Genomic DNA, 12,500 nt, shown 5'->3' on the forward strand with positions numbered 1-12,500 from the left:
TTTACCGTTTTAAAAACGGATATATTGACGTAAAGGAGTGATATTACGGTAACCAAAAAGTGAAAATAAGATTTTTACCGTTTTAAAAACGGATAAATTGACGTAAAGGAGTGATATTACGGTAACCAAAAAGTTAAATTAAAATTTTTACCGTTTTAAAAACGGATATATTGACGTAAAGGACTGATATTACGGTAACCAAAAAGTGAAAATAAGATTTTTACCGTTTTAAAAACGGATAAATTGACGTAAAGGAGTGATATTACGGTAACCAAAAAGTTAAATTAAAATTTTTACCGGTTTAAAAACGGATATATTGACGTAAAGGAGTGATATTACGGTAACCAAAAAGTGAAAATAAGATTTTTACCGTTTTAAAAACGGATAAATTGACGTAAAGGAGTGATATTACGGTAACCAAAAAGTTAAATTAAAATTTTTACCGTTTTAAAAACGGATATATTGACGTAAAGGAGTGATATTACGGTAACCAAAAAGTGAAAATAAGATTTTTACCGTTTTAAAAACGGATAAATTGACGTAAAGGAGTGATATTACGGTAACCAAAAAGTTAAATTAAAATTTTTACCGGTTTAAAAACGGATATATTGACGTAAAGGACTGATATTACGGTAACCAAAAAGTTAAATTAAAATTTTTACCGTTTTAAAAACGGATATATTGACGTAAAGGACTGATATTACGGTAACCAAAAAGTTAAATTAAAATTTTTACCGTTTTAAAAACGGATAAATTGACGTAAAGGTGTTATATTACGGTAACCAAAAAGTAAAAATAAGATTTTTACCGTTTTAAAAATGAATGTATTGACGTAAAGGAGTGACATTATGGTCACCAACCAGTATAATATAATACCAAAGTATGGTAAAATTACGGTCGCCTATATTTTACTGAAATATGGCTGAGAACAGTATATTTTTACGGAGATTTTCCAATCAAAATCATGGTTTTTTAATAGTGTATGTAAAGAAAGTGTAAAAGATTCTTAACTGTTAAAATGTTTCAAAAAGTTCGTTTGATACAAAAAAATGTCCATAGAAATGCATGAATATATTGATCTCTGAAAAAAATTGAAATGAAAATTATAAGTTTTATGTGGAATAAAATTATCTAATATTATCTTATGGAACCTGTGAGAAAGGTTTATTTTTACATAATAAATCCTAATGGTACAATTAAAACATTGAAATGGTATGTAATTCAAAAATATAGTTTTAATCTAGAATATGAGTTATTGGCAGATACTCGAAAATATCAGACTCCGGACAGGCCTATTGCGTGATATAGTTTATCCCTGGACATTCTAGAGAAAACGGGTCCAAATATAAATAGAAAATGATAGTAGGATTTCAGGGGAGACTATTTTCAGCTATCGTTAGGTTAAGACTGCTTTTCTGGAGGCAATTTTTGACACCTTTTGTGATACTGTACTTTGACCTCTATTTTAAAGGTTTAAAGGCCACTCATGAATGGCAGAGGCAAGGGACAGTGACAATGCCCTATAGACTCACCTCATATACATATGATCAGCGCCCAAGCCCCCTCTCCATCCAAGTTAGGACCAAGGAGGGCCAGGTAATGGCTGCTGATGACTCAGCAGATAGACCTATAGGCTCCCCCAAACCCCCCCCCCCCCCTCCCTTAACTCACAAGGATGGTGAGGTTGCAGCGACTAAAGAAACGAACGAATTTGAGCGGGACTCGAACCCCTGTCTGGCGTTCACTAGTCAGCGACGTTACCACATCGGCCACCACAACCATACTAGATTTTGAAGCTAACAAGCAGATTTTGAAGGATTGAATATCGTCAGAAGCTGTGCTCCTGAATATCATCTTCATTTCAAACGACTTTCTGAAAGATGCTTCAAAATCCAGCTCTCAGTTTCATCCCCATCCGAGTCTCACATCATCATCATCATCTCCTCCTACACCTATTGATGCAAAGGGCCTCAGTTAGATTTCGCCAGTCATCTCTATCTTAAGCTTTTAAATCAATACTTCCCATTCGTCATCTCCTACTTCGCTCTTCATAGTCCTCAGCCATAAAAGCTCGGGTCTTCCAACACTTCTAGTGTCTTGTGGAGCCCAGCTGAACGTTCGGTGAGGTAATCTCTTGGGGAGGGCGAAGAGCATACCCAAATCATCTCCATCTATCCCCTCATCATGATCTCATCCACATAGAGACATATAAATCTAAGGTCTGTATAACATTACTATGAATTTCTGTAAATTACTATCAATAGGCATTAACATAACTCCTAATTATAGTTATTGTTATGTTTGATGGCTATTATTTTCTTACTCTGTTACTGTTTTGCTATTTACTATTATCTTGATTTAATTATCATATGAATAAGACATCGAAGTTGAGGTTACATAATCTATGCTTTGATACAGCTGACCATAACAATTACTGATATCATTAAAACTTTAACCGTTAGTTAGTTAATTGCATGACAAGCGATAGTTGGCCTAGGGTTATACGAGAGAGGCTGTATGAATCCAGTTATTATTATTATTATTATTATTATTATTGTTGTTGTTGTTATCATGACTTGAGCTACAACCCTTGTTAGAAAAGCAGAATGCTATAAGCCCAGGGGCTCCAATAGGGAAAATAGCCCTGTGAGGAAAGTAAACAAGGAAATAAAAGGAGTTAATAACAATTAAAATGAAATATTTTTAAGAACTGTAACAATATTATAATAAATATTTCATATATAAACTATAAAAACTGTAACGAAACAAGAGGAAGAGAAATAAGACTGAATAGTATGTCCGAGTGTACCCTCAAGCAAGGGAACTCTAACCCAAGACAGTGGAAGACTATGGTAAAGAGGATATGGCACTACCCAAGACTAGAGAACAATGGTTTGATTTTGGAGTGTCCTTCTCCTAGAAGAGCTACTTACCATAGCTAAAGAGTCTCTTCTACTCTTGCCAAGAGGAAAGTGGCCACTCAGTTTTTATGTTCAATGCCAAACTTCTGAGAAAAACTTTGAACTGATATATAATTCTTAAAGGAGACCTTAATCCCATAATGTTTTCTCTGAAAACTATAAAAATGTAGGAAAATAGACACAAGTTTGAATGACTTTAATTAATAATCATTGTTAGCCAATCACTTCATAATAGAAAGATGGTTCATATAAGACTAATTATTCAATAAGTAATTTCATTATCACTACTATTGATGAGAGAAGTACAAGAGGAAGGCCAAGGTTTGGGTGGATGGATGGAGTGAAGGAAGCTCTGGGTGATAGGAGGATAGATGTGAGAGAGGCAAGAGAGCGTGCTAGAAATAGGAATGAATGGCAAGCGATTGTGACGCAGCAGTAGGGGATTCAGCATTATGAAGCTTCATCTGTGGTGGATAACGGGGGGGGGGGGGGGGGGGCTGTGGCACCCTAGCAGTACAAGCCGAACTCGGTTGAGTCCCTTGTCAGGCTGGGAGGAACGTAGAGAGGAGAGGTCCCCTTTTTTGTTTCATTTGTTTGATGTCGGCTGCCCCTCAAAATTGGGGGAAGTGCCTAGGTATATGTATGTATGTATTTACTATTTCTTTTCTAAAATATCACAGAAACACCTCTTAACAAAATGTTAAGTATTCTATATTATTAGTGATATTACTAGTGTACGCGACCTGTCAAAAATGACAGCTATATATCTAGATAGATATGCATACAGATACGCACATGCGCAGACTCAACCCCTTCCCGCCTTTCTCTTGGGTTACCCCTCTCACCAGGGTATGACTACACCATCACCTTTATATCAGAGGGATGGGGCGAGACTGAATAGTTGTACATTTGGTAATGCTGCTGAGCGTGACCAGAAAGAAAGAAATATATATATATATATATATATATATATATATATATATATATATATATATATATATATATAGCCTGACACTTGCTCTTTATTTTATGAGAAATTACTACTACTACTACTACTACTACTACTACTACTTCTACTACTACTAGTAGTAGTTGTAGTAGTAGTAGTAGTATTATTATAATTATCATTAAAAATAATAATAATAATAATAATAAACTCTTAGTATCTCCGTACTTTAATAAATAAAGAACCGCGCCCTTAGCAAGCTAAATACCATAGAATAAAATTTGAATGTTCACATCAGAAGCAAACGACCAGAACACCGAGAGCAATGAAGGGAGAAAATGAATCGAACTCCAGATGCGTCACAGATACTCACTTCATCAGTGGAAACGTCCCCTGGCCGCACTGACTGTTGCTGTCGTCATGGGCCAACTGCCAGTTCATGGCCCCTAGGAAACCTTTCTCCTTGATGTAGTCCATCTTTATGGCCAGGCTGTTCGCGTCTTCGTATCCCACCCACTCTTTACCTGGCGGCAGAATTATTATTATAATTATTACCTAAGCTACGACTCTAGGTGAAAAGTAGGATGCTAAAAGCCCAAGGGCTTCAATAAGGAAATTTAGCGTAGTGAGGGAAGGAAATAAGAAAGCAGATGGAATAGTGTGTCTGAGTGTACCCTCAAGCAAATGACTCACGCCCAAGACCATGGTATAGAGGCTATGGCACGACCCAAGACTAGAGAACAATGGTTTGATACTTGAGAGTCCTTCTTTTAAAAGAGATGCTCAACACAGATGAAATCTCTTCTAACTTTACCGAGTGGAAAGTAGCCATTGAACAATTACAGTGCAGTAGTTACTCCACAGAGTGAAGAAGAATTTTCGGTTTATAACTGTCTGTCTGTCTGTCTGTATAGATTGCCTTACCTTGTGTAAGACCCGGGCTCTTGCCTTTGGGCAGCCCAGAAAATAATGTAATTTGAATTGTAGAGCGTTATATATGTATAAAAGAACTTGTACCGTGAATAGGGTATATAACGAAAGAGGAGAATGCATAAAGAATAAGCCAACGATTTGGTGTGTGTGTAGGCAAAGGAAAAATGAGCCGTAACCAAGAAGGGGTCGAACGTAGTACTGCCAGGCCAGTCAAAGGACCCAATAACTCTCTAGCAGTAGTATATCAATGGATTGCTTGTATCTTGACCAACCTAATACCTGACTATATTCAAGATCAATTCTTTTCCTTCATGTTGCTGTTTTCATGTGCTGGAAAGCAAAGATTTAATGTAAAAGACTCGCCGAATAGTTTTCTCACCTTTGTAGGCGAATGGAACTAGACCAACGTCATCGTAGTCTGCTACCCAACCAGATTCGCTGATCATTCTTGCGCATAACTGAAAAACAAATTGTGTTCCAATTGAAGTGTCATTCTGTATATAAATTATATATATATATATATATATATATATATATATATATATATATATATATATACAGTGTATATAAATATAAAAATATATATATAAACATATATTTACTTAAATATATATATATATATATATATATATATATATATATATATATATATATATATATATATATATACTGTATATATATGATGGCTAAATATTAAGATAGATATGCACACTGTAGTGTATCTGTTACCCCCTCTCACCAGGGTATGACTACACCTCTCCCCTTACCAGAGGAACGGGGAGAGACCAAGTAGTTATACGTCTGGTAATGACGCTGAGCGGGACCGAAAAGAAATTTATATATAGCCAGACACTTGCCTCTGTTATATAGGGGTGATATATATATTACTTTTTATATTTACAAATACTCATACTGTTTCTTATATTTCAACCTGAACTTTATCCGTAATAAAGGAACGATTCTTACCTGGGCATAACTGATGGTTCCTCCTCCCTCTGTGGGTGCATGTAGTTCATGCTGCGATGGGTCTTTCAAGATGTACGAATGGCCATAGAAAGGAACGCCGATGACAAGTTTGTCCCTTGGACAACCATTGTCTATGTAATACATGGCACCATCATTCTGTAAGGTGAAGATACAACACAAGTGAAAATGTTTAGATGGGTGAGTTTAGGTCTAGTTAATTTTACAACTCTTCAAATGTATTATGAGGCAGAAAGTTATTGTCAGAAAGAGTGGTGTCAGCGTTTCACACTGATGTGGCTTTATCCACACTTGCAGTATCATGAGGATGACTAGCTATTAATGTGAATGTGTGTAATTGCGTAAACTTTACATAAATCCATCAATTCAATTCATAGAATCTTTTGTAAATATCAAATTTAAAAAACAACAACGCGAATCCGCAAAGTTTTAAGCATCTGACATAAACTGAACAAGCTAGCTAGCCTTACCACATTCCAGTGTTCATAGCCTCCGGTGTCAAGGTTTGGCCTCCTGTACAACATGGAATGGACATCCGCATATCCATCTCTGTCACTTCGGAGATCATATCCCATCATGTAGACAGCATCGAGGATGCTGGTGTCATATCACGAATCGCAGACAGCGCCACCAATGGCATGAGGGAAAAAAAGATACGCCAATGAAGATCAACTTGTCATGAACAGCTTAACCATATCATTGAATTGCATCTTATATTGAAAGAGCTGTTATGTTTTGCAATATTGCAAAAAGTATCATAAACTTATTGGAAGCATCCCTTCCTGGTAATCTGCCGGACTGGGCTTCGAGACCCGCTTAATCTCAATAGTTTCTTGTGTCTGGAACCTCACCATCCTTGTAAGATAAGGATGGGGGATTTGGGGGAACCTGTAGATCTACCTGCTGAGTCATCACTAGCCATTGCCTGGCCCATTCTGGCCTTAGCTTGGGTGGAGGGTGGTCTTGGGCAGTTATCATATGTATGCACAGTCACTGTCTTTTGCCCCTAACATTCATGAGTGATCTATAAATGTTTAAAACAATAAACGTTACTAACCTGCAGATATCAGGGATAGAGTAAATATTGCCAGCCCAAGAGCCTCCTGTAGGAGCAGCTATGGTCAAGGTCCAGCCTTTGCCTTCCTTATCAAAAGCTTCTTTAAGCTCTTGAAGCTATGGAATGAAACTTAATGAATTAATGCTCAAGTAATGCACATAATGATATTGAAGAATGAGATAGTTAGCATGACTTGTTGAAGTTTCGTATACTTCTAAAGGCGTCTTTGAATATAAGTGTTGTCATCTAAGCATATTGGGATTTAGTGATGTGAAAATTGGCATGACTGATAAAGTAGTACAAATCGCATATCATTTATTGAATTTCTGGCTATTAGGGAACGCTATTCTCTTTGTAACAATAGACAACAGTTGGGAACCCCAATATCTAGCCTCAAAGATAGTTACGACTCAAATATTGTGGCAGCTAAGAGCCACAAGTCCCATGTACACTTGCTCCGAAAACTATCTGAGCACACTGTGATCGACAATTTCGAAATGATTCGTTCATGATGTGATTTTTTTCGGGAATGTTGGTAAGTGAAACATCATTATTATGATTTACTGTAGGTTACACAGATATGATGGAATGAATTAATATATTGGAGCCTCTATATATGGATTCGAAACACAAGGAAAGTCTTTTAAAATTTATGTCTATATATAAAGTCTGGCATCACAGCAGGAGGACAGGGCTACAAACATATGGCAGAAAAAAAACCTTTCCCAATTCTTTTCATCACTGGTCTCAAAATGTTTACCGTTAAGTATGCACCTATAGTTTTTGGAGCGATTGTACCATCTCCATCATGAGGCTCAACACTACACAGTATTCTAGAAGTTTTATTCCAGCTGTGACCAAGTTGTGGGATGATCTTCCTAATCGGTTAGTTGAATCGGTAGAACTTCAATAGTTCAAAGTTGCAGCAAATGTTCTTATGTTGAACAGGCTGATATAGGTCTTTTTATAGGTTATACATGACATATCGGTTTTGATGCTACTGTTTTTAAAATATTTCATTAATTGTTATTTTTCCTATGGTTAATTTATTTCCTTATTTCCTTTTTCCCTGTTGGAGCCTTTGGGCTTATAACATCTTGCTTTTCCATCTAGGGTTGTGTCTTCGCTGATAATAATGATAATGATAATAATAATAATAATAATAATAATAATAATAATAATAATAATAATAATAATCAAATCTCATTGTAGGCAATTTTGTGTTCACGATATTTTACCTACATTCATTACCATCGTATTATCTTATCCTTATCTCTTTAGATGTACTTTGATTCTGAAGAATGAAATAAGGAAAACAGATTTTTCCAATTACAAAAGGTGCAAAATAAGTATTTTCACAAGTAGAGAAAGATTAGACAATTTTTCTTATGAAGGAATCTAAATGCATTTCAAGTTAAAAGAATTCATTAGGAATTTACTTACTAGTTTAACAGAGAGAATGCATAGAAGCGGTAAAGCATTTAGCATAAAAATGCATGTTGTAAAACGATGAATTAACTGAAAAACTCTCTCTCTCTCTCTCTCTCTCTCTCTCTCTCTCTCTCTCTCTCTCTCTCTCTCTCTCTCTCTCTCTCTCTCTCATTTGTTGACCGAATGGCTCACTTATAGTAGTGAAAGAAATACATATCTGTTTGAGGCTCGAGGTGAGGATGGCAGGTTCATCCTTGCCAAGATTCTTGGACATGATGTGTCTTACCATGCTAGTGGTTTTTTTTAGCTATATTTCAGAAGCAGATCTTTTGAAAGCTATTCAACTTTTAAAATGACATCTTTGCTTTTATGGTTTTTATTGAATATTATTTTATTCTTTATTTATAATAAATAATATCGGCGTTAATGACCTTAGTTGTCAGGATGCCAGACAACCTCAAATCACTCTCTCTCTCTCTCTCTCTCTCTCTCTCTCTCTCTCTCTCTCTCTCTCTCTCTCTCTCTCTCTCTCAAAAGATATCAGTTCTTAATCTCGTTACTATTTTTAAAATAGAACTGTAGAATTGTATTACGGCTCTCTCTCTCTCTCTCTCTCTCTCTCTCTCTCTCTCTCTCTCTCTCTCTCTCTCCTCTCTCTCTCTCTCTCAAAAGATATCAGTTCTTAATCTCGTTACTATTTTTAAAATAGAACTGTAGAACTGTATTACGGCTCTCTCTCCTCTCTCTCTCTCTCTCTCTCTCTCTCTCTCTCTCCTCTCTCTCTCTCTCAAAAGATATCAGTTCTTAATCTCGTTACTATTTTAAAATAGAACTGTAGAACTGTATTACGGCTCTCTCTCTCTCTCTCTCTCTCTCTCTCTCTCTCTCTCTCTCTCTCTCTCTCTCTCTCTCTCTCTCTCTCTCTCAAAAGATATCAGTTCTTAATCTCGTTACTATTTTTAAAATAGAACTGTAGAACTGTATTACGGCTCTCTCTCTCTCTCTCTCTCTCTCTCTCTCTCTCTCTCTCTCTCTCTCTCTCTCTCTCTCAAGTAAATGAAACAATTCTTACCAAAATCTTGTGGTTCTCCTTATCTTTATTCTCCGGGAATTCCCAGTCAACATCGAATCCATCGAAGCCATGATCATTCAAGAATTCTGTAAACATAACAATGACTTATAATGTGTATTACATTATACGATATTCTAAGTAGAATTCTATACACGTCTAATGGCTGGTATTATTAGGTAACTATTTAAGTATACTTTTATGTGCAGTCATATATGTTAAGATTGTAGCTTGGTTAATAATAATAGTAATAATAATAATAATTAATACTGATAATACTACTACCAATAATAACAAGCATACACAATCCCACATAGACTATATACATACATATCTAATCACGCACATACATACAGTATATGTACATATATATCTCACACACACTTATACATATATATTGGCAAACATACATATGAATAAGTACAAACTATACTATGATATATATATATATACAGTATATATATATTTAAATATATATATATATATATATATATATATATATATATATATATATATATATGTATATATATATATATATATATATATATATATATATATATATATTAAATATATATATATGGTATAGTTTATATTGATACATATACAGTATATGTTTCCCATAACTACGGAATCTAAATGACGTGTTCATTATTGAAAATAAATGAAATAAAAGCATATTAGGCTAAACATACCTTTAAAAAGTCTAAAAAAAAAAACTTCAACTGGCGATAAAAAGAAATCTAGATATACTACACGATGTTCAACTATAAACATTACACTTTTTAATATTATTATTATTATTATTATTATTATTATTATTATTATTATTATTATTATTATTATTACTTGCTAAGCTACGCCCCTAGTTGGAAAAGAAGAATGCTACAAGCCCGAGGGCTCCAACGGGGAGAATAGCCTAGTGAGGAAAGGAGATAAAGAAACTTCATGAAAAGAAATTAACAACAGAATATATTTTAAGAACAATAACATTATAATTAATATTTCATATATAAACTATCAAAATTGAAAAAAAAAGCATAAAGAAAAAAAAATGGACAATTCACTCTGATAACAGTAGTGCTTCTCACAATACTTACTGACGACACTAGCTACAAAAAATCGCCCTCTTATCCTTATCAGCCGCCAGGCTTGAGAACCGAAGGGCGTCACTGCCCCCCTCCCCCGACGGAGATGTCCGTCCTCAGGTGTGGGAACTTATCCTTCAGTCCCACGAACCTTCTGTAGCCTCCCTGCTCAATGTCGAACTTGCGTGATGAAGAATAAACACGGTCAAAGACTCAAAAATTGATCGTATTAAATGTTTAAATATATATACACTCACATACACACGCGCGCGAGCGCGCGTACGTGGTGCATTTTAAAGCCTTCACAACTCCTTCCCATTTTCTCTTAATTACAATATAACAGTTTCAACAATTTGTGGAAGATTGTGGTTTCCGAGTGTACCCCTCGGGATAACTCCCAAAGTATGACTACCTCCCTCTCAACTCTACCCGAGGGATGGGGAGAGATCGAGTAATCTCGCAATGCCGCTCAGCATGACAGGAAATATATATATATATATATATATATATATATATATATATATATATATATATGTGTGTGTGTGTGTATGTATATATATATATATATATATATATATATATATATATATATATATATATATATATATATATATATAGCCTGACACTTCCTTTTAATCATATAAGGGGGATTATTATCATCATAATCAGTATTACTAACTAGGCTTAATTCCTATGAGGAAAACCAGAATGCTACAAGCCTAAGGATCCCAATAGAGAATCATAAAAATTAAACATAAATATAAACGTATATAAATTTAGGTATACGAAAATTTTATACATACTATAGTGACATAAATGTTGAAGCATGTGAAAGGTTGATAACATATTTTCCAGTAAGACATTGGAAGATTCGAATTTGAGAAAATAGCTTTAGTATAGCTAAAGGCAAAGGTAAAGGTGTCGGGTTTTAGTTTCAGTTTCATCAGAATGGATGCTCACCAGAACATCAGCCGGGCAAGCCCAACACCCCGCTGTGGCGCCAAAGCACAGCCTTTAACTCATGGTCCGGGCTGGGATAGATCTGCTGCTATGCAAATTCTAAGCGAACACGTTACCAATGTACTAGCCAAGAGGCTAGTACACAAAATACATATAAACATACAAGCGTATATACGAAAAGAAAGAATATAATTCTTTGCTTTCTTGCAAGAACCATGAAAGGAATTTAACTAGAGCAATAGGGTGATTAAAGATTAAATGGTAATTTAACAACCATTGATAACATTCATTTAACACATCATTGAAAACTGGTTGTAAAAATAGAACACATAGCTACGAAGCATAAACTTATCTAATATATTACAACCATCTATAACAAGCAGCTTAACATTAGAAGCTAACCACCAATCAATCTGGCGAGTTGATGGCAAATCTCAGCTAACACGTGACCAGGAAAAGACTAAATTAACGGAGTGGAATTAGATTTAAACTTGTGAAATTACCTGGTAGTCTCCTGGTTCCACTTCCCACGTTTCAGAGAGCTTGCAGAAGGCATAAAGGATGTTGGTGCAGAGATCTCCCGGAATGGCTTCGATATCTAGAGCACCTCCTGGGACGTAGTAACAGCTGTTCAAAGGCTCTTTACCTAGAGGTCCCTCTGAAATGTCAAGAAGACCGTCTGAGATTTTAAAAAGTCCCTATGATATATCAAAAAGACAGTCTGATATTCTAACAAGTCCCTCTGAAATATGAACAAGACAGTCTGAGAGTTAAAAAGTCCCTCTGAGATATCAAGAAGACTGTCTGAGATTTTAAGAAGTCCCTCTGAGATATCAAGAAGGCTGTCTGAGATTTTAAGAAGTCCCTCTGAAATATCAAGAAGACCGTCTGAGATTTTAAAAAGTCCCTCTGAAATATCAAGAAAACAGTCTGAGATTTTAAAAAGTCCCTCTAAAATATCAAGAAGACTGTCTGAGATTTTAAAAAGTCCCTCTGAAATATGAAGAAGACCGTCTGAGATTTTAAAAAGTCCCTCTGCAATATCAAGAAGACCGTCTGAGATTTTAAAAAGTCCCTCTGAAATATGAAGAAGATCGTCTGAGATTTTAAAAAA

The 12,500-nt window shown here is 35.3% G+C and overlaps 1 pseudogene; it reads right to left on the reverse strand.

Moving 5' to 3' along the window:
- Positions 1–12,500, reverse strand: part of LOC137621723 (endochitinase-like) — a 16,378-nt pseudogene that overhangs the window by 1,170 nt on the left and 2,708 nt on the right.

Source organism: Palaemon carinicauda, chromosome 2 (assembly GCF_036898095.1).
Source record: "Palaemon carinicauda isolate YSFRI2023 chromosome 2, ASM3689809v2, whole genome shotgun sequence".
NCBI lineage: Eukaryota > Metazoa > Arthropoda > Malacostraca > Decapoda > Palaemonidae > Palaemon > Palaemon carinicauda.